This window comes from Marmota monax, unplaced genomic scaffold, assembly GCF_021218885.2.
Source record: "Marmota monax isolate L192 unplaced genomic scaffold, Marmota_monax_Labrador192_F-V1.1 WCK01_AAM20220418_F8-fsc00684, whole genome shotgun sequence".
NCBI lineage: Eukaryota > Metazoa > Chordata > Mammalia > Rodentia > Sciuridae > Marmota > Marmota monax.
The window spans coordinates 156,949-180,835 of record NW_026692066.1 but is presented as its reverse complement, the minus strand read 5'-3'; the positions used below and the strand labels follow the sequence as shown (position 1 = coordinate 180,835).

Below are 23,887 nucleotides of genomic sequence, written 5' to 3'. Positions count from 1 at the left end.
ACCAAGTATAATCAGTCATTTAACATGTGTAACATTTTAGTATGTGTCTCTAAAAGAATCTTTAAAAATAATCAGAATGCTATAATACTATTATCACATATAACTAACATTTAACTCCTTACCATCATTTCAGTTTCTTAATGCCCTTGAATTTGTTTTACATTTTTAAATGTTTATAGGCACATGTCTTGGCTTATTTCCATCTCCAGTTGTTTATTTGTTTTAATATATTTCTTCCAGTTGTCAATGGAACTTTATTTTTATTTATTTTTAAGTGGTGCTGAGAATCAGACCCAGTGCCTCATACATGCCAGGCAAGCACTCTACCACTGAGCTATAACCCTATCCCTCCTTTGCCAGTTTTTATGTGAGTCTGTTTTTCTGGAATTCTAAGATGGAGAGGTATGTCAGGATGGTTTCTCTGCCTTCACAGTTAAAGAGCTCCCTCTTTTAGTTTCCTAATTAACAAGAAAATATGGTCTGATTCATATAAGTCCTTCCTTTACCCTTTCTTTTATTTCTCTTTTCTCTTTACCTTTACTATACTTTCCAGGCACAGTTAGCGTGATTTCAGCTCTCAATGTGTTTCCCAATTGTGAAGTTTTGTCCTGGTGGGGGTTTACTTTCTTAGTTCAAAGAATTTACAGGATCCACATTCTTAAACTTGTTTAGTACTTAACTGTGAACCCCATGTAGTAAGTGCAAAAGTCCCTCTAAACTACATATGCTATTGATTCATTGTACCCAGACATAAATTCCAGAGTACAAGTGTTGGCAGGTTTTTGGTTCTCCATTTCTCAGGTTCATCAAATACCATTTGCTTCCCTCTGCCTTTCTCATATCGATTCTGATATCTTGTACAGCTTGAGCTAGTGTTTTCTTTGTAGTCATCCCTTGAATATATTTTTTTCACTTGGGGCTATTGCAATAGCTATAGCATATTTTATTTTTTCTTAGCCTGTCACCATCTTCCACTAATTGTACCTTATTCTAAAATAGTGCAACTGAACCAAAAATTTATTTTTTTCTCCTTCCCACTCTTTATTGAATTTTAACTGATAGACAAAAACCTGAAAACTGTACAAATTAATTGAATAACATGGTGTTTCAACATACTATGTAATGTTTAATGTAATTTTCCTATAAAGTTTAGACTGTTGGTTTTTGTTTCATGTGTTTGGTCTCAGGATTTTGAAGATATTATCCTTTTGTTTTCTGCAGTCTACTGGTGTAATGAAAAGTGTGTTGACATCATTTTTGTAATTGTATTTGTTCAATAAGCATTGAGATACAAAAGGAATACACAAGATTATTGGTTATTTTTCATACCAGGAGTAGAGTGTCATTTAGTACTTTAGTATTAACTTAAAATTTTTATATATTGAATTATCTTTCTTATTTAAATAAATAGTTCATGTTCTCTCCAGTTGTATCATTTCTGAGAATAAATTTTGTGTACACCAGGAAGAATTGTATGATAAATTATAAAAGGATTGAGTTTAGAAGTCAGAACAATTTTTTTCTATAAATTCGTCCATTTTAGAATATTTACCTAAAATATTTTATTAGGATGTTGTATCTATTGTGGGGGCTAATAATACCTTATTCCTACTTTGTTGGAAGCCTGGAAAGACAAAATTACCATTTAAATAAGAAGAAAGAAGAAAACAGCTCTATCAATTGGCATATTAATTGAATGTTCTCCATTTTTCAGTTTCATCAAATGACATTTGATGAACTGTTTTACATAATATAACAGTATGAAATTGATTAATGTTTACCTCAAATATTGTAGCATGATTTTATGTGTATATGTATTGGTATACATATACATGCATATATGTGTATATATTTATATAAATCTGAAATGTACCTTTTCAATGTTAGATGATTCTTAGTGGAAAAAAGCATACAATGTTTAGATATTACTTGATGTTAATATATTGTTTCAAATAGTGTATCTATACATATAAAATAGCATGGGTAATAATTCTGCATGTTGAAAGGAATTCTTATATATTAGAATAGAATATTTAAATAATTATTTATTGAACACATAGAATATTATTTAGCTTACTAAAGTATAAGCTAACATGGAAATAGAACTACCATCAGACTTATATTTGCAAATTTGTTAACATTTCCAGTAATATTCTTGAAGCACTCATGAAGTAGCCAATCATACTTCCATGAAAATATAAGATGTGGGGCTGGGGCTGTAGCTCAGTGGCAGAGTGCTTGCCTTGCACATGGGAAGGCGCTGGGTTCCATCCTCAGCACCACATAAAAAAAAAATACACAAATAAAATAAAGTCATGCTGTCCATCTACAACTACAAAGATTTTTTTTTTAAATGTAAGATGTGACATTTTGTTTAAAATTGTTCCATGAACTATCACTGAATATTTCATTAAAATGAGAAATGTCTTTAAACACAATTCTTTTGTTTCTTGTTTACCAATTGATTAATTTATTCACATTGTTAAACTAGGAAAGAATTTGATAAGTACTTTTTTATTTATATGACAGTATATATATTATCAATTATGTCTGAGTAAGGTGATATTTCTTTTTATACAGGCTAGTCATATAAAGCACATGTCAATAAAACTAAAAACTAATATATTCAGTGATTTACAGTCAATCTCTTGCATGTAGGAGTATTACTTCTAACAAAGCAAGAAGTGTTCAGGATATAACTTTATCACTTATGCTAACTATAGTGAAACAAATGTGCAGTTTGTATTATTGTCAAATTCAGACAAGGAAAAAAACAGTTCAAGCTTTCAAGTTTACCTACAACATAACAGGATTTGCAATTTTACTTTTCGCTACTCAATGTTTTTTTGTTTTGTTTTGTTTGTTTTTTGTTTTACCCAGCCATATCAAACATAATACAAGTTCTCATCTACTGGTTACCATGACACTTGCATCCAAACTTAAGAGTTCAATATGTTGGTTTAATTTTGGTTAATTAGAACATTGTCTCCAAGAACATAGTTTTTTTTTTTTTCTTTTAAGGGGGTGGCAGAAAAAAGAACAGACTCTTGAATATAAAGTATACCAATATGTGCATTTTAAAATCCCTTTCTTTCCTAGTTATAATACACATATTATTTCTCATAGAATTGCTTAAATATTATAACTCAAAAAATAAGCAAAATGTGTTAAATAATTTATTTCCTTTTAGGCTTTTTTTATGTGTTAGGTATAACAATTTGCAGACATTATATTATTATATCATATATGTTAGATATATAATGTTATATGTATCATACTGCAAAATCTATAATGCATAACATTATAGTGTTATTTGTAGCACAAAACAAATCTATTAATGATGTATAAGATTTTGTTTTGTGCAGTTTATTTTAAAATAACAATGTTTTCTCTAGAAATTAATGTAAGAAAAAGACGATTATATTTAAAGATTTTATGATCATTCATTCAAATAAAATTCATGTAATTACATTTATACAAAATAAAAGTAGACTAACAAATCTACTACCTGTTTTAAAGCCTGTTTTTCTTAACATAAAATGGTAAATTTCCAAAAGAAGCAGGGAAATCACAATAAAATTGAATAAAGCAAATCCATCTGAAGACTGAAGTTTTTGATTTGTTTTTCGTTCTCTCTGTTCAATGAAGTATTCCACAGAGGACAGGGAAATGATTGCATAGGCACTGTGTCCTGGGCTTTGTACCATCTATTTTTAAAATAGAGGTTTTAATTCATTTGTTATAAACAGATTAAGGGCCCGGTTTGTGCAGAGCTCTGCCTGAGGTCTGTGGGGATGCCAGTTTTGCAACTAGAGGAGTCTTTGTGATGGAAGATATATCCTATTTTTTTCACTTAAACATTTTCTATACAATAGAAAATAAATGACATACAAAGATATGCAGAAACAAAATGCTGTAAGAATTCAAAGAAATGAAAATTTGCTTTCAACTGAAGGTAGATAAAGACTGGGGTAAGGGCATTAGAAAACTTTACAAAGTTTTATTACATTTTCTTTATTAGTGCTATGAACTTATAATAGTTATTGTCAAATGCCATTTTTATTTCTTTATTTTTTGTTCGTGAATTTTTTGAAAACCTCCATTTCTCAGGAGATTTTTGCAATTAAAGAAAATTAGTTTAAAAGGGTCTAGTATAACAAACTTCATGCAAATTGATTTCTGTTGTCAATGTTTTCCAATTCAAATGAAGGAAGATTTGTTTACATAAGTAGATTGGTGAAGATAAAATTCTTATTTTGTTAACGAAAAAGACAGCAGGAAAGATGAAGTAGGTCTGAAATCATTTCAAGCATATACAAGGAGTCATAGTTTATATTTCTCAAGGGTTTTACTGTTGATCTTGTCTATTGGTTTTAGCTTCCTTAGAACATTAAGAAACAATTTAACTCAAGCACTACTGGTTTGTTTCTGTGTTTTGTGTTGAGCTTTTTTGTGTATGAAAATTTATTACCTTTTTAATTGCTAAAGTTATTGTCTAATAAAAAACATAACAAACCAACATTTTTTTTAAAAAAATATTAATACTTTTTTTTAAAACAAAATGTCTGAACTGCTTGTAGTATTAGTCTGTACCATTAAAATTTACCTAGCTAAATATTAGATGTGAAAATAAGATTATTAAAATAATATTATCTGATGAGAGCCACAAACAAGTCAAGATGGCACCTGGCAGTATGCTAGGAGGAGTGGTTTGAGAAGTAATGCCAGCAAGCCATTAAGATGATGTTAGGTTAGGCTGTGTGTAATTATTAAGATGAGGTAATCCCAGTGAGCCATTAAGATGATAGGGATTCCTTATTGGCTAATTGCTGTATCTAGATGATGTTAATTTAGTTAAGCTGTGTATAATTGTTAAGATGATGAGGACTGCTGTATCTGGATGATGTTAATTGAAACAAGCTGTGTATAATCAGTTAAGGGTATATATACCTCTGCTGTCCGTAATAAAGCGGTTCCCTCTGTATCAACCTTCACAAGTTGCTTGTCACTCTCCCCCCACCCCTGCTGGTTACTTTGCTGCAGCCAGACTGCAGCAATTATCTATATTATAAATAATAATTTAAAATTATTAATATTTCCCACTGAAAAGTAAGTGACCTTATTTTGGTCCTTGTTTTAATTTTATGTATCAAACACCATATTATGTTCTGTGCCAAGTACTACTTTTAACTATTTAGTAAAATATCAACATTTAACCCCAACTCTATAAGGAGGGTATTGCTATTAGTGTGCCCATAATAAGCATTGAAGTGAAAAGACAAAGAAATCATGTGTTTTACACATGACCAGTAACTTAATAAGTTAAGATTTGAACCTAAAACATTCTGAGATGTTCTGTAACTAAAACATTTGCGAATATTTGCCTTTAGAATTTGTTTAGAAATGAATTAAACCCATAAGTTAATTATAATTTCAGGATAAATTATACTCTGGGATGGAGAGTTATTATTTTTCTAATTCAATTTTAAGTTTAACATAAAACTTCAGTGTTTCAAAGCAAAGGAATTATTTATTTTTCAAAATATGATAAATTTGGTTGTGGTAGTACAAAATATTTTTACTTAACCCCCCCAGAAAAGTCACATTTTATTACAAGATGATCTGCTTATTACACCCCTCACATCATATTCATTTTTATTTATGCTCTATTATAGGCTTCTACCTGCAGCACAATGCAATGGAAAAAATAAAGAAGGTGCAATGAGTAAAGCCTGAAAGAAATTGGGGTTCCACTAACTACCACTCATATGTCTTTGGCCCATTTGATTGAAGACTTTGACTAAAGAATACTTGTCCTAAATTATTCTCTATTGATTGTATGAAACACACCTAACTTTATCCTATTTATACCTCAGTTTTCTTATTAATCAAATAATAAAAAGCTGTTTTAATGAATATCACATCAGATTCATAAAAACAGCAATTGTGTCAGTAAGAATGCACAGAATAAATGTTAATGATTAAGTTAATTACTGAGTAAGTTAAAGACATTCAATAAATATGAACATTTCCTAGTCTTTAAAAAATTATGAGAAGATCTACATTATGTAACCTAGGTCATGTTAAATATATTCATTAAAACGTGCACTCTGTATTGCTTTTTCCTTTATTAAATGTATACATTGAAAGCCTATATACTTATACGAAAAGTTTTATGTATATATATATATATATATATATATATATATATATATTCATAAAAATTTAGTATAAGATGTTTTTATCTTTATCTTGTCATGATGAAATCAGACAGCATTTCTAACGTTTAATGCATAAAAATTCAGGACTTTTATATCTTTCAGTTGAGTGGGCATTGAGTTATAAATTATTTTTTTATCCTAAATAATTGCTTTATACCTTTCAATTCAATGTTTTCACTTATTAGCATTAACACACAAATTTTTCTGAGCTATCTTCTCTCTTATACTACTTTATTGTTTACATTTATTGTTTTATAAATCTAATAAAATTCCTTCTCTAATGTATTTACTAATTCAGACATAATGACAGAGTTCATTTTGACATAACCATACATGCACAGAATATAATATTCCTCCCTTTCAATCCCCAGTGCTTCCTCTTTCCCTCTCATCCTTTCTTCTTCAATTTACCTTCTTATACTCATCTGATCTTCTTTCCATTATTTATTATTTATTTATTATTATTTATTTAAATTGGTGCCTTATAGATATGTGAAGGTGATACTATGGTACATTCATATATGTACGGACCATGATTTTATCCATTTCATTCTACATTCCCTGCTTTTTCTAATTCATCTTCCTTCCTCAATTTCCTTCATCTACTCCAGTGATCTACACACTATTTTTATGGGATCTGTCCTACCTGCTCTTACTTTGTTTAAGCTTCTGCATATGCTTATGAAAGAAAACATCCAACCCTCAATTTTATTTCTTATTTTGCTTAACAAAGTGTTCTTCAGTTTCATCCACTTACCAGCAAATGCCAGAATTCCATTCTATGACCAAGTAAAATTCCATTGTGTGTATCTGCCACATTTTCCTTATCATTTGTTGATGGGCAAGCAATCTGTTTACATAACTTGGCTATTATGAATTACATTGCTATAAATATTTATTTGCCTGTATCGCTACAATATGCTGATTTTAGTTCATTTGGATGAATATTGAGGAGTGGCATAGCCGGATTGCATGGTGATTCTATTTTCTCAGTCTTTGGATTAATGTCTATATTGCTTCCAAAAAGGTTGAACCAATTTGCAGTCTCACCAACAAGGTAAGAATGTACCTTTTCCCCTATATCCTTACCAGCAATTGTTATTATTCATATTTTTGATTGCCATTCTAACTGAACTGAGATCAATTCTTAATGTAGCTTTGATTTGCATTTTCCTGATTGCCAGGGAGGTTGAACATTTTTTCTTATAGTTGTTGGCCATTTGCATTTTTTCTGTTGAGAAATGTGTGTTTAATTATTTTGCTCATTAATTTATTTGTTGGTGTTACATTTTTTGAGTTATTTATACATTCTTAATATTAATTCCTGTCACAGTATTAGTTTCCAGGTTTCCCTCCATTCTGCAGGATCTCTCTTCATTCTTAATCATTTCTTTTGCTGTTTAGCCTTTTGATTTGATGCCATACAATTATTGATTCTTGGTTTTATGTACTGAGGTTTCATGGTCTTGTTAAGAAGGTCAATTCGTGCACCAATATGTTCAATTGTTGACCCTATGTTTTCTTCTAGACTTTGAAACTCTTATGCTCTAATTTTCATGTCTTTGATTTACTTTGGTTTCACTTTTGTACAAAAAATGAGAGATAGGGATCTACCTTCACTTTTCTACATATGGATATCCAATTTTCCCCACACCATTTGTTAAACAAGCTATCTTTTCTCCAACGCTATTTCTGGTAACTTTGTCAAGTATCAGATGACTGTTACTATGTGGATGTGTTTCTGTCTCTTGAATTGTATTCCACTGGTCTTCATCTTCATTTTGATGTCAATACCATGCTGAGTTTTGTTGTTATTGTTGTATTTGTTTGTTTTGTTTCATATACTATAGCTCTATAGTATAATTTTAGATCAAGTATTATGATGCCTTCCATATCATTCTTCTTTCTCAGAATTTCTTTGTCTATCATGGGTCCTTAGTTCTTCCAAATGAATTTTAGGAAATTTTTTCTTAGTTCTGTGAAGAATGACATTGGCCTTTTGGTGGGAATTATGTGGTACCTGTATAATACTTTTGGGAATATGGCCATTTTGACAGTATTACTTCAACCCAAACAAGAAAATAGATCTTTCCATCTTCTGAGATTTTCTTCAAGTTCTATCTTCAGTATTCTTTAGTTTTCATTATAAATATATTTCATCTCCTTGGTTACATATATTCCCATGTATTTTGTTTTCTTTTATTTTCTGAGGTGATTGTAAACAAAATATTTTTTTAACTTCTTTTTCATAAGATTCATTTTTAAAGTATAGGAAAGGTGTTGACTTATGAATATTGATTTGGGGATACTCTTCTAGATAAAGGATCATCAGCAAACAGTTTGATTTCTTCTTTTCCTACTTGCTTCCCTTTAATTTCATTCTCTTGCCTGCTTAAACTAGAGTTTTGAGAAATACACTGAATAGAAGTGGTGACAGTGTTGGTCTGTAGTGGTGGCTCAGTGAGCACCTGCCTATCATGTGCAAGGCTCTGGGTTCGATTCTCAGCACCACATAAAAATAAATAAAAGTCCATTGACAACTAAAAATTATTTCAAAAATAGAAGAAGAAGTGATGACAGTGGACATCCTTATTTTTTTTCTGTTTTTAGAGGAAATGATTTCAGTTTTTCTCCATTCAGTATGATGTTGACTTCGTGTTTGTAATATATAGCCTACATAATATTGAGACAAATTCCTTCTATCTTTAGTTTCTCTAGAGTTTTCAAGATTAATGAGTGTTGAAATTTATTGAAGATCTTTTCTTTGTCTATTGAGATGATCATAAGATTCATGTCCTTGATTTTATATATATGGTGAATTGCTGATTTGTATATGATGAACCAATTTTGCATCCCTTGAATGAAACCTGCTGGAGCATGATGTATTATCTTATTGATGTGTTTTCAACTGTTTGCTAATACTTTATTAAGAAGTTTGGCATATATACTGATGAGAGATGTTTGTCTGTCATTTTCTTTCTTTGATGTATCTTTGTCTAGTTTTGGTATCACAGTTATACTGGCTTCACAGAATGCATTTGAGGGTGCTTCTTCTCTTTCAATTTCAGGGAATGATTTGAGAAAGACTGGTGTTGATTCTCCTGTAATGGTCTGGTGGAATTCAGTTGAGAATACTTCTAGTCCTCGTTTTTGTTTTTTTTGAAAGGATTCTAATTGCTGCTTCAATTTCTTGTCTTCCTAGTGTACTTAATTTAGGTTTTCCATATCTTCCTGGTTCAATTTGGGTAGGTCGTATGTGTCTATGAATTTGTCAATATCTTCTAGATTTTCCAGGTTATTGGAGTAAAAATTTTCAAAGTAGCTTATAATGATACTCTAGATTTCAGTAACGTCTGTGGTGATAACTTCTTTTTCATCCCAAATTTTGTTTACTTGGTTCTTTCTCTTTGTTTTGGTCAGTTTGGCTAAGAGTTTATCAATTGTATTTATCTTTTTGAAAAACTAACTCCTTGTTGTATTGAGCCTATGTATTATATTTTCCTGTTTTCAATTTCATTAACTTTAGCTGTGATCTTAATCATTTCTTGTCTTCTACTGATTTTAGAATTTTTTTTTCTAATTTCTTGCAGTGGGGTATAGACTTATTTATTTGAAATCTATTCTTTTTTATTGCTTCTTCTTAGTTATGCATTGCAGTAGAATCCATTTTGATTAAGTTATTCAGACACAGGATATATGCTAGTTTAATTAGTACCACTTTCTTATGGAATCTCTTTTTTCTTTAAATGTAGGCATGCAAAGCAATAGCTTTTCCTCTTAGAACAGCTTTCATCCTTTCCCAGAGATTTTGGGTTGTTGCATCTGCATTCTCATATTTCTAAGAACTTCTTGTTTTCTTCTCTCATGTCTTCTATAATTCATTCTTCATTTAAAAGAATATTGCTCAATATTCATGTGTTTATGTGATTTCTATTATTTTTATTCTCATTGTTTTGTGTTTCATTCCATTATGATCTGATAAGGTGCACAAAATTATATAATTTATTGTTTTGTATGTTCTAATATTTATACTTTGACCTATAATGTGTTCTATTTTGAAAAATATTTTATGAGCTACTGGGAAGAAAGTAAATTCAGAATAGTGAACTATTTTGTACAAGTCTTTTAGGCCCATTTTATTTATACTTATATTTAGGATGCAAATATCTTTATTGATTTTATGCTTTGATGACTCATCTATTGGGGATAATGGTGTTATAAAATCACCCAGTATTATATTATGGGGATCTATCTCAGTTTAATATCAATATTTTTTGTAATTAGATGAACCAATATTTGGGGCATATATATTTATTATAATTATATCTTATTGTTGTATTTTCCCCTTTACCAGTATATAATGACCTTGTTTGTTTCTTCCAGTTAATATTTGCTTAAATATGCTTTGTCAAAATAAGACTAGCCACTCCTACTTAGTTTTGGATTCCATTTTATGGAGTATTTTTTTTCATCCTTTTACTTTCAGTGTATAGGTATCTTTGCGGTATATAGTTGGATGTTGCTTTTTAATGCATTCTGCCAATCTACGTGTTTTAATTGGGACGTTGAGACCATTTACTTTAAGTGTTACTATTTTTTCTTTCCTGCCATTTTGGTTTGTTTGCTATATTTAATGGAGTCTTCATTTTCATTTACTTTGTTGATCTTCTAAGAAGCTTCTTTCATTTGGGAGCTGTACCGTTTTTTTAAAAAAAAATTCTTCTGTGTTGTATTATGCTTTTAAATAATTTTCATAGTGCTGCCTTGGTGGTTATAAATTCTAACTTTTCTTTTTCTATTCTGAATATTTTCTATTTGTGGATATCTTTTTCTTTCAGAGCTTCAAATATCTCTTTTCTAGCCCTACATTATTTTAGTGTCTGAGAAGTCAGAAATGAGACTTATTGGTTTGACTCTAAAAGTTATCTGACTTTTTCTGTTGTAGTTTTAATATTTTTTCTTTATTTCCTATATTAGGCATTTTGATTGTGATATGCTGAGAGCCACGGCCGAGTCTGTATGGCCCCTGGCATTTTGCCAACAGTATTGATTGACAGGCGAGGCATTACTATCCGCCTCTGCCGCAACTTTTGAGTTCTCGCACTATTTTGGAGTTCTCATGGGGATTTCCGGGGATTCCCCGAGAGTTCCCATTGGTTGGGGAAGTGCAGGAGGAGGGATTTCCGGGAGAGATATTTCCGGCTGGGGGTTCCTGGACAAGCCTCCTGGCGCGTTCGGGAGGATTCCCCGGGAGCTGTGTGAAGTGTTTTCCTGCAGTTTAAAAATAAAGTTTGTTCCTGCTTCAGTGGCTCGTGATTTGTGCCCAGCCAGACTGCGGCAGTGATATATCCGAGAGGTTCTCTTTTGATCCTCTTTATTTGGCATTCTGTATGCCTCCTGAATGAACACATCCATCTCATTTCTAAGGCTAGAATTTTTTTCTGGTATTATTTCAGTGAGAAGTTTTTAATGTCTTTATCTTGTATCTCCATGTTCTCTTCTATCCCAGTGACTCTCAAATTCGGTCTATTGATGTTGTCTAAGAGTTATTATATATTCTGATCATTGTGTTAAATTGTGTCTTTTTTCCCCCTTTATTGCATAGTGTCTTTCACTTCCAGGAGTTCTGATTGGTTTATTTTCAGAATCTCCATTTCTTTATTGAAATGGTCTTTCAACTCCTGTATTTGCTCTCTTTATTCATCCCTTAGAACTTACTTTGGTTTATTGGATATTTTAATAACCAAGCTTTTTGTTAAAATAGTCTTTTTCTGGATTTTCATTCACTTCTGTGGATTTCTTTGTTGTGAAATTGTAAAATTCATGGAAAACCGGTTTTCTCATGTTTTCAGAGGTGTTATACTAACACATCTGTTGAATTGGATTCCTTCTCTTCTTTTACGTTATTGTCCTTTGGTGTGTAGTTATCTTTTTGTTATTGAGACTTCTCTTTGTTTTTGCTATGTGAGTAGATGTCCAGTAGTGGGACCTGAGGTACCCCTCTAATTTTTACTACTTGGACCCAGGTCATTGGTTTTGAATTTTTTTCTCCCCTATTCTATGTGTTGAAATGTCGTTGGAGCTCTAGTGAGGCTAATTCATGCACAAAATGAGTTTTTCTGTCACCTAACTGAGCTGTGAGTATAGCTAAGCAACAGAATAACTATCCTGTGAACTTGTATTATCCCAATCACTTCCCAGACTCTTAGAAAAAAGAGGAACAGGAATTCCAATAATGGTAGCAACCAATATATGGTCTTAAAATAAGTGTACATTTCCTATACTATAACACTAATAGTCACCTGAAGAGGAATAATGGAGTCAGTATTTATCATCAGCACTAAAAATAAAAAGCCATAAACTAGACCTGACATTGAACAGTGAGAGTCAACTATGTCATCCATTGTATTGATGACCCCCACAAGAATAATGTGGAATACATATTAAATTAACTAAGTAGCTCACAAAGAGAGTAAATTTACAGTTCCTTAAGTGAAAAGAAAATGAGATATGAAGGCACGAGAAATTTTGAAATATTTGAAGAATAGAGAGGAAGGAGGAAAAAGGGAAAAGATAGTGGTTACAAATGAAGAGTAAAATAATTCTAAAATAAATAAATAGAAAAAGGGGGAAGAAGAAAATTTAGTTGCTAGGAAAGAAAGTGAAGAGGATTAATAACAGAAACAAAAACAAAGGTACAAACAAGTTGGCCAAAAGAGAGCCAAACAAAATTTCACCTCTCCAAAGTCAAAATGAGGTTAAAAAAATCAGGTAAAGAAAAACCAATTAAAATGAAAGAACATTTTATAAATTATATATATATATATATATATATATATATATATATATGCATATATATATATATATAAAATACATAATATATATTTTATAAATATAAATAACAAATATTCATCTTTAAATATTTACATATAGATATTTAACATTTATAAATATAAATATTTAATATTATTTGTATGTTTAATATACATGAGTAATTTATATATACTTATATATAAACAAATATTATATAAAAATTTTATGAATATATACAGACACTTACACACACACACACACACACACACACATATGGCTTGTTTCCCCTGAGGTAGTCGACACTGTTGGCAAGAATGGATGCTCATTGCTTATGCTGCTGTGCCGTTACTTTGCATTTCTTTTTAGACTCTGTACCTCTTGGATACACCTTCTTTGTGTTTCTCACCAAACTTCCAGCCATTGTGCCCTGGAGCCAAAGCTCATTGTAGTACCTACCTTCCAGTTTCCTCTCACAGTATAGAATGGTTCAGTCTGGTGAGTACTGAATGTTCAAGTATTGTCTCGACAGACTAGATTGATATACTCCCAGAGTGGGGCTGATGCAGAGTTCTAAATGGGAAGTTACAGCAGATGGGGTTTGATTTTGTCTGTGGGAACGTATTTGAGATTAGATCCACAACCCTTGCTGAGCAGTTCTGAACTATTCTGGGTTTCAGGAACCTCCTGAAAATTCCACTCTCATAGTGGGGGCTCTAAATCGCCACAGGTCTTACATATACCCCACCACAGGTCTTACATATTCCACCATCATGGATATGAATTTTCCAGGATCTTGTTTCACAGACCAAGTGATTCTGTTCGTTTTTCAATCATCACTTGCCTCACCATCTCTGGGTGAATTAACCTCAGCCTCCCCATCTATTTCAAGTTTTCCTAAAAGTCAATTTCTTTCAGTGTGCTTTGCTCTCTTTCTGCCTGGGTTGCCCTCCCCTCTGCAGTGGGTGAAAAATGCTGATGCTGCCACCTATCAAGTTGGTGCATCTATCTCTAAAGTATCATTTCTCATTTTATGTTTATAATGTCTGATTTTCTGTGTATATATGATTATTTTACTATCTAATGTTGAATTTTAGTGAATTCTCTCAACCACCATCTTTCCTAGAAACAATACTCCTGCTGCTTGAATCTCCAGCTAAGGAGCATTAGAGCATGCACACTTCCTTGAATCCACCAACTTCCAATCACAGTCCTTAATTTTCACAGTTGCTTAGGACTGGGAAGTCTAGTAAAATTCTCATTTCACTTTTTATACTAAAGTATGCTGGTATTTAAATACAAGTAAAGATTCTATGAAAATATATTGTGTATTTAATTTTCCTGGTCATACATATTTTACAAATTTTATATTACTATAGACTTAGTTATAATTTCCAGGGATTATCCCTCTTTCTTCCAGTGAAGGAAAAATAATAAATGTGTGAAATGCCTAGGATGATCTGATCCCAGGTTTTAGTCTCTAGTGGTCTTTGGCTTGAATCCCAGGTCCTAAAGATATAGTGTAATTGAACTTTTTTCACCAAGGGTGACTTGCAGGCTACATTTTTTATCTAATAATCCATATTGTATATGCTATTTACAATGATACACACAATAGTAACCCTATAAATGGTTTCTAATTTTATTTGGCACTATAAACAGACCAATATTTTATATTAGAGCATCATTTCTATTCTCTGCTTTTTGAGATCACTCTGTTCTTCAAGATTTACAGTTCAAAATATATTCATTTTTTAAAAAATATGCAGTTATGTTTATCAATTGAAAAAGGAAATTAAAATATTTTAATGGTAAATATGAAAAGGTCACTAAAAGTAATTTATATTTTAATATATTCCTTTTTTATTGGTTCTTTTTGGTTATATGTGACAATAGAACCCATTATTGCAGTTTTAAAAATATAAGCTGGGATGTGTAATTATTGTTTTTTAAGCAAACTCTGAATCAACTCTAAAGATAAAGTCAAGAATGAAGATGAATATTGAAGTACAATCTTTACCCTGTGATTACAAGGAAATAGAATACTTCCACCAATTTCACTACTATTACTATTTTTCTTAAGAAACTATTTTTTTAAATGAAGCAAACATGGAACACATGTGTTTTTAAATATTGTTTGTGAAGGAAAGAGTTAAAACATTTATATGAGGATAGATGAGGATCAAAAGGCAGTTTTAAAGTTCTTAAAAATTTATTAACTATAGTCATCATTAAGAAGTTATAAAGACTCACTTGAAATAAACTGCAAAACTTCTAGTGTATGAATACTAGGAAAAACCAGAAATGCAATAATGCTACCAGAGAGGTATTTTATTTTACAATGTATAGCTTTCTAAACAAGGTTTTAATAATTTTAATTTCATATAGAAATAAAAATAAAATATAATTTTTAAAAGTAAATGAAAAATAAGATTTCAAAGATGTATGAAGTTAGGAAATTTTATAATGTACTACAGTCATGCAGTTAATATGATGAAGGAAAATGGAATAAAAATGAGATGAAGAAATAAAACTTTATTCATTCTAGTTTATTTGCAAAAGTTAATGACTATTGCAGAATTTTCAGTTATTACAATTCAAGAATTACACTCTCTAAATATGCATATTATTATTTAATATTTATTAATATATTCCCCTGACACTTCCATATGTATGTATGTATGCATGCATGTATGTATGTTTGTAGGGATATTTTTTCTTTTTTTTTTAATCAAGTTGTCTGTAATGTTTTTTCACATTTACAGTTTATAATTAGTGAGGGCATTTTTGAAAAGTAAAATCATGAATTCCATACAAATATTACATGAACATGTGCAAAAACAACTTTGTTCAACTAATTTGTGAGGGAACTGATAAGATGTTACAATTGGTTTAAAGGAGAATTCAAAGAGCAGACAAGTAAACAGGCAATCAGGAATGCTGACATCAACTTGCTAAACCCAGGCATTGTGGAACAACCAGGGGCAATCAACAGTCATTCTGCAAAACACATGCATCACTACATTTCTTCCTCAACTTCCAGAGCTGAAAATTAGCTTAACAAAAATAAACAGGAAGCCACTTGGCAAAAGTGTGTAAAATCCAAAACTGGGTAGTGTTCCTTTATTTTCCATTTCAATACCTTTCACATTTTTTTTCTGTGATAAATTACAGTCAAATTCAAAAAGCAGAGTGAATCTACAAAATAAGCTGATCATGAAAATGTGATCGCTGATTATGCCAAAAATGTTCTGTGGTTCTCAGAATTACCAAGCAGCAATTCTGAAATTAAACTCTATCTCCATCAAAGATATGCAGAAAATCAATGCTCTTAGAGGACAGAAATGATTTTTCTGAGGTAGAAAACATCCTTCAATGTGGATTAGGAAATAGATATAACATGTATTCTGTAGACACATAGATACTACAAAGAAACTGTTGATTCATTGGTAAAAAGTGAGTTACTGAATAAACTACCAAAGAGATTATTTGAAGGCTCAAAAATAATTCTTACATTGGCTAATTGGAAAGATTGTTATTTTTTTTTTAAGAGAGAGTGAGAGAGGAGAGAGAGAGAGAATTTTAATATTTATTTTTTAGTTATCGGCAGATACAACATCTTTGTTTTGTATGTGGTGCTGAGGATCGAACCCGGGCCGCACGCATGCCAGGCGAGCGCGCTACCACTTGAGCCACATCCCCAGCCCCAGGAAAGATTGTTTCTTAAGGCTCACCAATAAAAAGTCTTTTCCATTCAGGTTACAAAGCAGAGATTTACTTATCAGTTGATATTGTATGTTAAAACAACATGAAAGAGTGAAGCAATAATATATATATATATATATATATATATATATATATATATATATATATATTTATATATTTATATATATATAATTGTAGGAAATATATATTATATTATTGTAGGAAAATGAAATAAAAATGAAATTATATATATATATATATATATATATATATATATATATATATATCTCCACATACATATGTACACATATAAAAGTATATACATGTATGCACACATGGTTTGTATTTTCTAGCTGCCATTGATCCCTTTATTGTATTCTTAATCTGGTTCATTATTGAGATAGTAAAGCAAGGCCTGTGTTCTGGACTGGCTCTATTTGTCTTTTACTATTCTACTAAGTATCAAGTGGACAGTCATCAACACCTCGGAGTCAGTCAAGCCAACACAGGATGGAAAGTCTCACTTCACAAGGGTACAATGAAGATGCAGATCATAATCAGGAAGCTATTGGTTTCATTCAACCTTTCCCTCAGCAGTAGGTTCCAGGTGCCAGGATGCCCAAAGGAATACAGAGAAACTCCCTCTCACTCGTAGGCAGGCAAACCAAACAGTTCAGGCTGGAAGTCCTGCAGGGACCTGAGCACCAGAGTGGCCTTTCTCATCAAGTTTGGGCTCAGGTTTTCATCTGGTACCATGACCACCTGCATCCCAGCCGCCAGGGCTGCCTCCACCCCATTGGGAGCATCTTCAAAGACAAGGCACTTTTCAGGGGCTGGAGGAGGAAAGAACCTCCTAGCACAGGTGAGAAATATTTCAGGGTCTGGTTTGCCATTCTTCACATCATCTCCCAACGCGATGTGGTTAAACAAACTGAAGAATTCCTTGTGTTTTCTGGTTTTCATTTGGAAGGACGCGGACTCTGAGCTCGTGCCCACGGCGATGGGTATGTTGTGCTTCAGCAGGTGGTGGATCAGTTTTTCCGCGCCAGGCATGAGCTCAGCTGCTGGGAACAGATCCCTTAACTTCATTTGGCTCTCCTCCACCAGCTCCTCTTTGGACATCGGGAGCTTCAGGACGTCAACCATGATCTCAGCAGCCTCTAACGACTTTTTTACCCAGAACCAGGGACTTGACATCCCAGGTGTACTTGTTCTCATAACGACCACATATTTCTTCCAACACCTCTGAACGTATCCGTTCAGTATCCAAAAGCAGGCCGTCCATGTCAAAGATGATGTGGGTGACTGGCCACAGCGCTGGCACAGGTGCAGCCATCTCAGCCTGAATGGGAGTGGGGGAAGCGCTCGCCAACCAACAGTCCTGTGCGCCTGGGAGCTCCTCTGAGCGCTCGCACCCTGAGCCCAGTAATCCGTTAGTGTTGTTTAGAGAGTTCTTTGAATATTTTGGATTATCATCTTTTGTCAGATATGTTTTACAGTATTTTCTGTCAGCAGTTTGTCTTTTCATATTCTTGACAGGGTGTTTTCAAGAGCAGAAATTTTTAATCTTTTTTTTTTTTTTAAAGAGAGAGAGAGAGAGAGAGAGAGAGAGAGAGAGAGAGAATTTTTAATATTTATTTTTTTATTTTCCAGCAGACACAACATCTTCGTATGTGGCGCTGAGGATCGAACCCGGGTTGCACGCATGCCAGGCGAGGGCGCTACCACTTGAGCCACATCCCCAGCCCAAATTTTTAATCTTAATGAAATTCATCTTGCTGTTACAAGTAAAAGTTATTAACCAAACCAAGTTCTTTGGTTTCTATGAAATTGTTAATCGAAAAGACTATTTAATTGTCTTTTAGTGTCTTTGTTCCTTTATCAAATACCAGTGGACCAAATTTATGTGAGATCTCTTTCTGGGCCCTGTATTGTATTTCATTGATTTATTTGTCCATTCGTTTGCCTGTTCCACACTATCTTGATTATTGTAGCTTCACAGTCTTGAAATTGTTTAGTATCAGTCTTCCAACTTCATTCTAGACAATATTGAGTTGGCTATAATAAGTTGTTTGCATCTCCATGTAAATTTTAGACTCACTTTGCCAATATCAGTAAAATGCCCTTCTTGGGTTTGGCTGAGTTTACATTCATTCTGTGTATCAAGTCTGAAAGCACTGTTAGCTTCACAATGCTACATCGTCTCCTCTTAGTCCTTCTTTGACATCTTACATCCAAAATTTCCTCAAATAATTCTTGTATATATTTTGTCAGATCTGCATTGAGGTGTTCCATTTGGGGGATAATACTAATGTAAACAACATTTTTTTTTTTTACTTTTAGAAATTTAGAATTGTACCTTGCTGGTATAATAGTTTCCTTTAGAATGCACTATGATATTATATGAATTAAAAGTGTGGTATAGAGTATGAAGTAGATACATAGAATCCAAAGCAGAATGAAATCCCAGAAATAGTCACATATGAAAATAGTCTATAGCATCAACTTGGCTATGAACATCAGTAAAGAAAAATGGATTGTGTGGAAAATTGTTTAAAGACAACTAGATAAGGACATAAAATAAGATAGGCTGAATCATTACATTATCACATCAAGACATTGATCCCAGATATTCTGGGATCTCTTCTGAATTGAAAAGTTAAGTCATGGAAATTCAGATAGTTATTTCTAAATTGCCAATGGAGAACTAAAATTAAAAAAAAACATACAATAGAAGGAAACAGAAAATTTTTTAAAAAATGAAGTTAAGAAACATGAAAAACTAACATCATATAATTGACCTATAATACCAAAAGTACTTTTCTGAGTCTATAAAGAAAACTACAAGGAATAAGTAAAAAATATACCACCAAATGAAACTAGGCAAAGTCTAGGAACAGTTATTTCTGAGCAATATGAAATTCAAAAATCTTCTCAAAAATAGAGAAAAAAGCTTATTTTCACTCAAAAGTGTAATGTCCATTAATGTCACAGTTGAAATCATCTTCTCTTGTAAATTGGTCAGTTATATAGAGGATTGAAACCTCATGGTCTTGGTTAGCTTACAAAAGCTTGTTTAGCAATGCAGAACCAAAATTTAATTTAGTAGAACATTGGTTAAATAATGTACATTCATATAAGGAAATATTCTGTATCTATAAAAAAGAATGAGACAACTTCATGTTTAATAATAATGAAATATTACTTAGGTATAATATCAAATAATTATAAGGAAGAGTAAAGAGTACATTTCTTTTATATAAGGAAAATAAATACAAATGAATATATGTATAGTTAAAGTTCTGAGGAAAAAAAAGAGAGTAAGAGAGAGTGAGAGAGAGAGAGAGAGAGAGAGAGTGAGTTGTTTTTCCTTTTAGGGACCTAAGCTCAGTAATGGTTACACATTTAGGTCCTTAACAATTATAGTCTGAGAGAAGACTTTGAACTTCCATAGAAAGTGAACTACAAGATTCAATTCATTTTATTTAAAGCAAAAAGACATGGTGTTTGCAGATGATTTGGGGTTAGAAGTCACTGTTTTTTCCCCAACTTCCTTTCCTGGAATTGCTGCTATTTCATGACACTGTTATCTATTGAGGTCTTTGTTGTTTTTGTTCTCCTGGTTCTTCCCTTCCCAGGCTGTCTAGTTTCCATGTATTCAAGCTAAGTCCCCACTTCTTTCACCAGTTTCACCAAGGGCCTGAAAGTTTAGCTTGTATAATCTTTTAAAGTTTGGTTTAGTTTGATATCTATTGAAAAAATTTAAGCCAAATTACATTTCTTCTTTATTTTAAAATGATGACTTGTAAATATATGCGGAACTAAGCAAAATGTTCATTAATTTTATAATTAAGATTATTATACAAGCATCAGCCAGTTCTGTATGGAATATAACTGAATAGCAGACAGATTTCATCTAAATGGAAGGCAAAAATGTGTGGTTTAAACCATAGGTCTACTTTTTGTTAGCATTTCTCATCTCAAAAAATGCTTCCTTATTTATAATGAGTTGATATTTTTAAACTACTTAGGACTTTGTCCCTCTCTTCTAACAATAAGTAGTAGATATTATTTATTTGTCAGTTAATTTACGCATTTTTCAAAATAGGTAACTGATTTCATGTATTTTTGTTGGTGGTAAAAATTATTAGTAGTAATATGCAAGGATTTGAATAGCAGTACCCAAGACAATCAGAAGGCCAACAAGATTGAATTATTTCAGTAATGCTGCTCAGATTACAGTACTGTTCTCCTGAGACTGTGATATGTGAAATTCCAGTGAATAGAAGCAGATGGGAATCCAGCTTACTTACTCAAACATCTAAGAATCTCCAGAAATGTAAAACAACACAACTGTTCTCTTAAAAAAGTTATTTTTCATAATCTGTTATTGATGTTAACATATGTCATTATTTTCAAGTGAATTAATAAATATATTTTAAATCTAGGTTATGGCTAAATTTATGTCTATACTAGAAAGTATTGTCTATACTAGAAAGTATTTATGTCTATACTAGAAAGTATAGACAGGATCAATAGCCAGGAACAAAGTTTTAGTTGTCCTCATTCATTTTTTAGAGTCTAAAGAAACTTAAAAATAAATTTTTTAAGTAGGGAATATTTATACAAGAGTCAAGATTTGCTCTTAAAGAATAAAATTTGGAGCTAATTACAGTAAGAATTATTAAAAGACAAGGAGAAAAGAAGATATTTTCACAAGTTTTGGACATTAGAGAAAGGATCAAGCACAGATAGATGGAACAGAAAGCTGATCTGATCTCCACCACAACTCTGCTTATACTGACTGGGCTTTCTGCCCTGACATCCTGCAACATTAACACAAATTATTATGACTGAAAAGGCCATGGAATGTCATTGTTAAGTCAGCAGAGAGACACCCCATTTCTATTATAAAGATGGGTATTTCTTTGTATTCATTTAATTTATAATAAAATGAGCAAGCATTGATTTATTTTGGGGGATTTTATTAATGATTCAAAGTGCACATTTTTCATTATGTATATTTCTCAATATTTTACATATTGTAGTGTAATCTGTATTTACATATTTTAAAATATCTGTGCTTATATAATGATGACCTTGGTAGCATGTTGATAGCTTAAAATGTTAAAGAGCTAATACTTAAAGGTAAATAGAACAATCTTTCACATATTGTTTTCTTATGTAGAAATTATATTCTAGTTATTAATTCTGAGCATTAGCACAATTTAAATACTGTTTTTTATGAGTAGTAAAATTAACTTCAGCATAACATTTCAAGTTCAATGCAATCACTTTTTAAAAAGAAATTAAATATTTTCTCTTACAATGATTATCCAGTGGTAAAAAAAATACCCTTTATTGAATCACAATATTAACAAGTGTATATATTTTTATCTCTTTAAAGATAATAAAAGCAACAGAACTAATAGAAAAATCACTATTCTGATTGTCTGTTTTTGTTTCTTATCTTGGTGGCAGTGAAGTCAGAATTAAAAGAGGCATTTAGTATGGATAGGTAAATCTGGTAAATCCTGGGCCTAGTCAGGCATGCAGGAAGGAGAGAGATAAGGGGAAGAGAGTAAGAGAACAAATGAAGCCTAAGACATTTGAAAAAGACAGAACACCCTCACTTGTTGCGATACCAGAATACCCACTATGGCCCCCTTCTCCCTCTTGAGAGAAGTCTATGTTACCACCTTTTTAAATAAACCCTGCTTTATATGCTTGTCTTGGCTTGCTTCTCTAATGTTATACTTCAACATGTGAGGGAGCAGGACTCCTCATGGATAACCGGCGATATCAACAGGATTAAAAACAAGAACATTTCAAAAGGTTCTATTTGGTTACTGACTTTAATAATATAAAAGAAGAGATCAGATTAAATTGATATGAATGAGCCATACTATCTGAATTTAATATTTTCTACTTTCAAAAATCAAACATGAAGAAAGTACTACTGCCCTTTTAGATGATAATATTTGGTTATCTAATTATACAGAAATGTTCAATGATATATAATAATAATAATTTCAATAACGTTTATTTTAAATGAGTACATAATAAAAAGTACTTGTAATAATTTGCAAGTGCAAAAATTCCAATTAAGTAAAATCATCCATAACTTATCACATCTAGATTATAGTATGAATGATAATATGATATTACTGGTTAGTTTGTGGAGTTTTTAATCCTTTAAGTATAAATCAGCTTTCCTCACTTCAGTGTTCAGCCTGAGAACATGATATTTTAAGATTCACAATATACTTACTATTGTTGACTTTGCTAGCTCTCTTTATAAAAATCTATCAAAGGCAATATGATTCCTTTCAGAGGGTTAGTTTCAGATTCTTACAAAATCTTATAAAAATAAATTTTCAGAAATTTTTGCTTCACAGAACTTTTGTCTTAAAAATTATTCAAAAGTTTATGTCTCAGTAAATCTTTAAACAATTAATACATTTTTATGAATTGAAGATACATGGCAATATGGAAGAAACTGTAAGAATTACAAATTTAACTAAAGTATACACATTTGTCATGAAAATATGTTCTGTTAAAATAGAGCAAAGATTGGAAATTCAAATTAGATCTGTCTTGTAATGAACAAAGTAAGCCAAGGGTAAGAGACATGGGATTGGGGAAGGACATGAGTAGTGTTTGTGACTCATCTAAGGGACTATGCCAGTCAGCTCAAACAGATGGCTGCCTGGTGGCAATGCAGGCCCAGAATTGTCATTGCCAGACATTCATTTTTCAAGAAAGATGGAATATCTGAATCTTAATATGAAATCTTTTTTTTTTTTAAATTTTGGCAATAAAAACAAACAGCAGCAACAAGAAAAACCTACCCTATGCCTAAGCAGGCATGCCTATTCCTCTAAGGCACCTGGCAATCACATCTAATTTAATCATTTGTTTAACATTGAGTGAATGTTACCCAGCTTCACATGCTTATAGGCTGAAACTTAAGGACTAAATGTTGCAAAATACATGTGAAACTTTTATGTCTCAAATTATTTTGTTGTTTCTTCTTCCAACAACATCATTTTATTGCTTTCAAACTTTTACATGGTTTAAGAAAAAAATATATATATGTGTGTATATATATATATATATATATATATATATATTTCAGAGATTAAAATAAG

The 23,887-nt window shown here is 31.6% G+C and overlaps 1 pseudogene; it reads right to left on the bottom strand.

Annotated features, from left to right (window-relative positions):
• Positions 1 to 17,381: 17,381 nt before the first annotated feature.
• On the bottom strand, positions 17,382 to 18,072 carry LOC124099494 (pseudouridine-5'-phosphatase-like; annotated as a pseudogene).
• Positions 18,073 to 23,887: the final 5,815 nt, after the last annotated feature.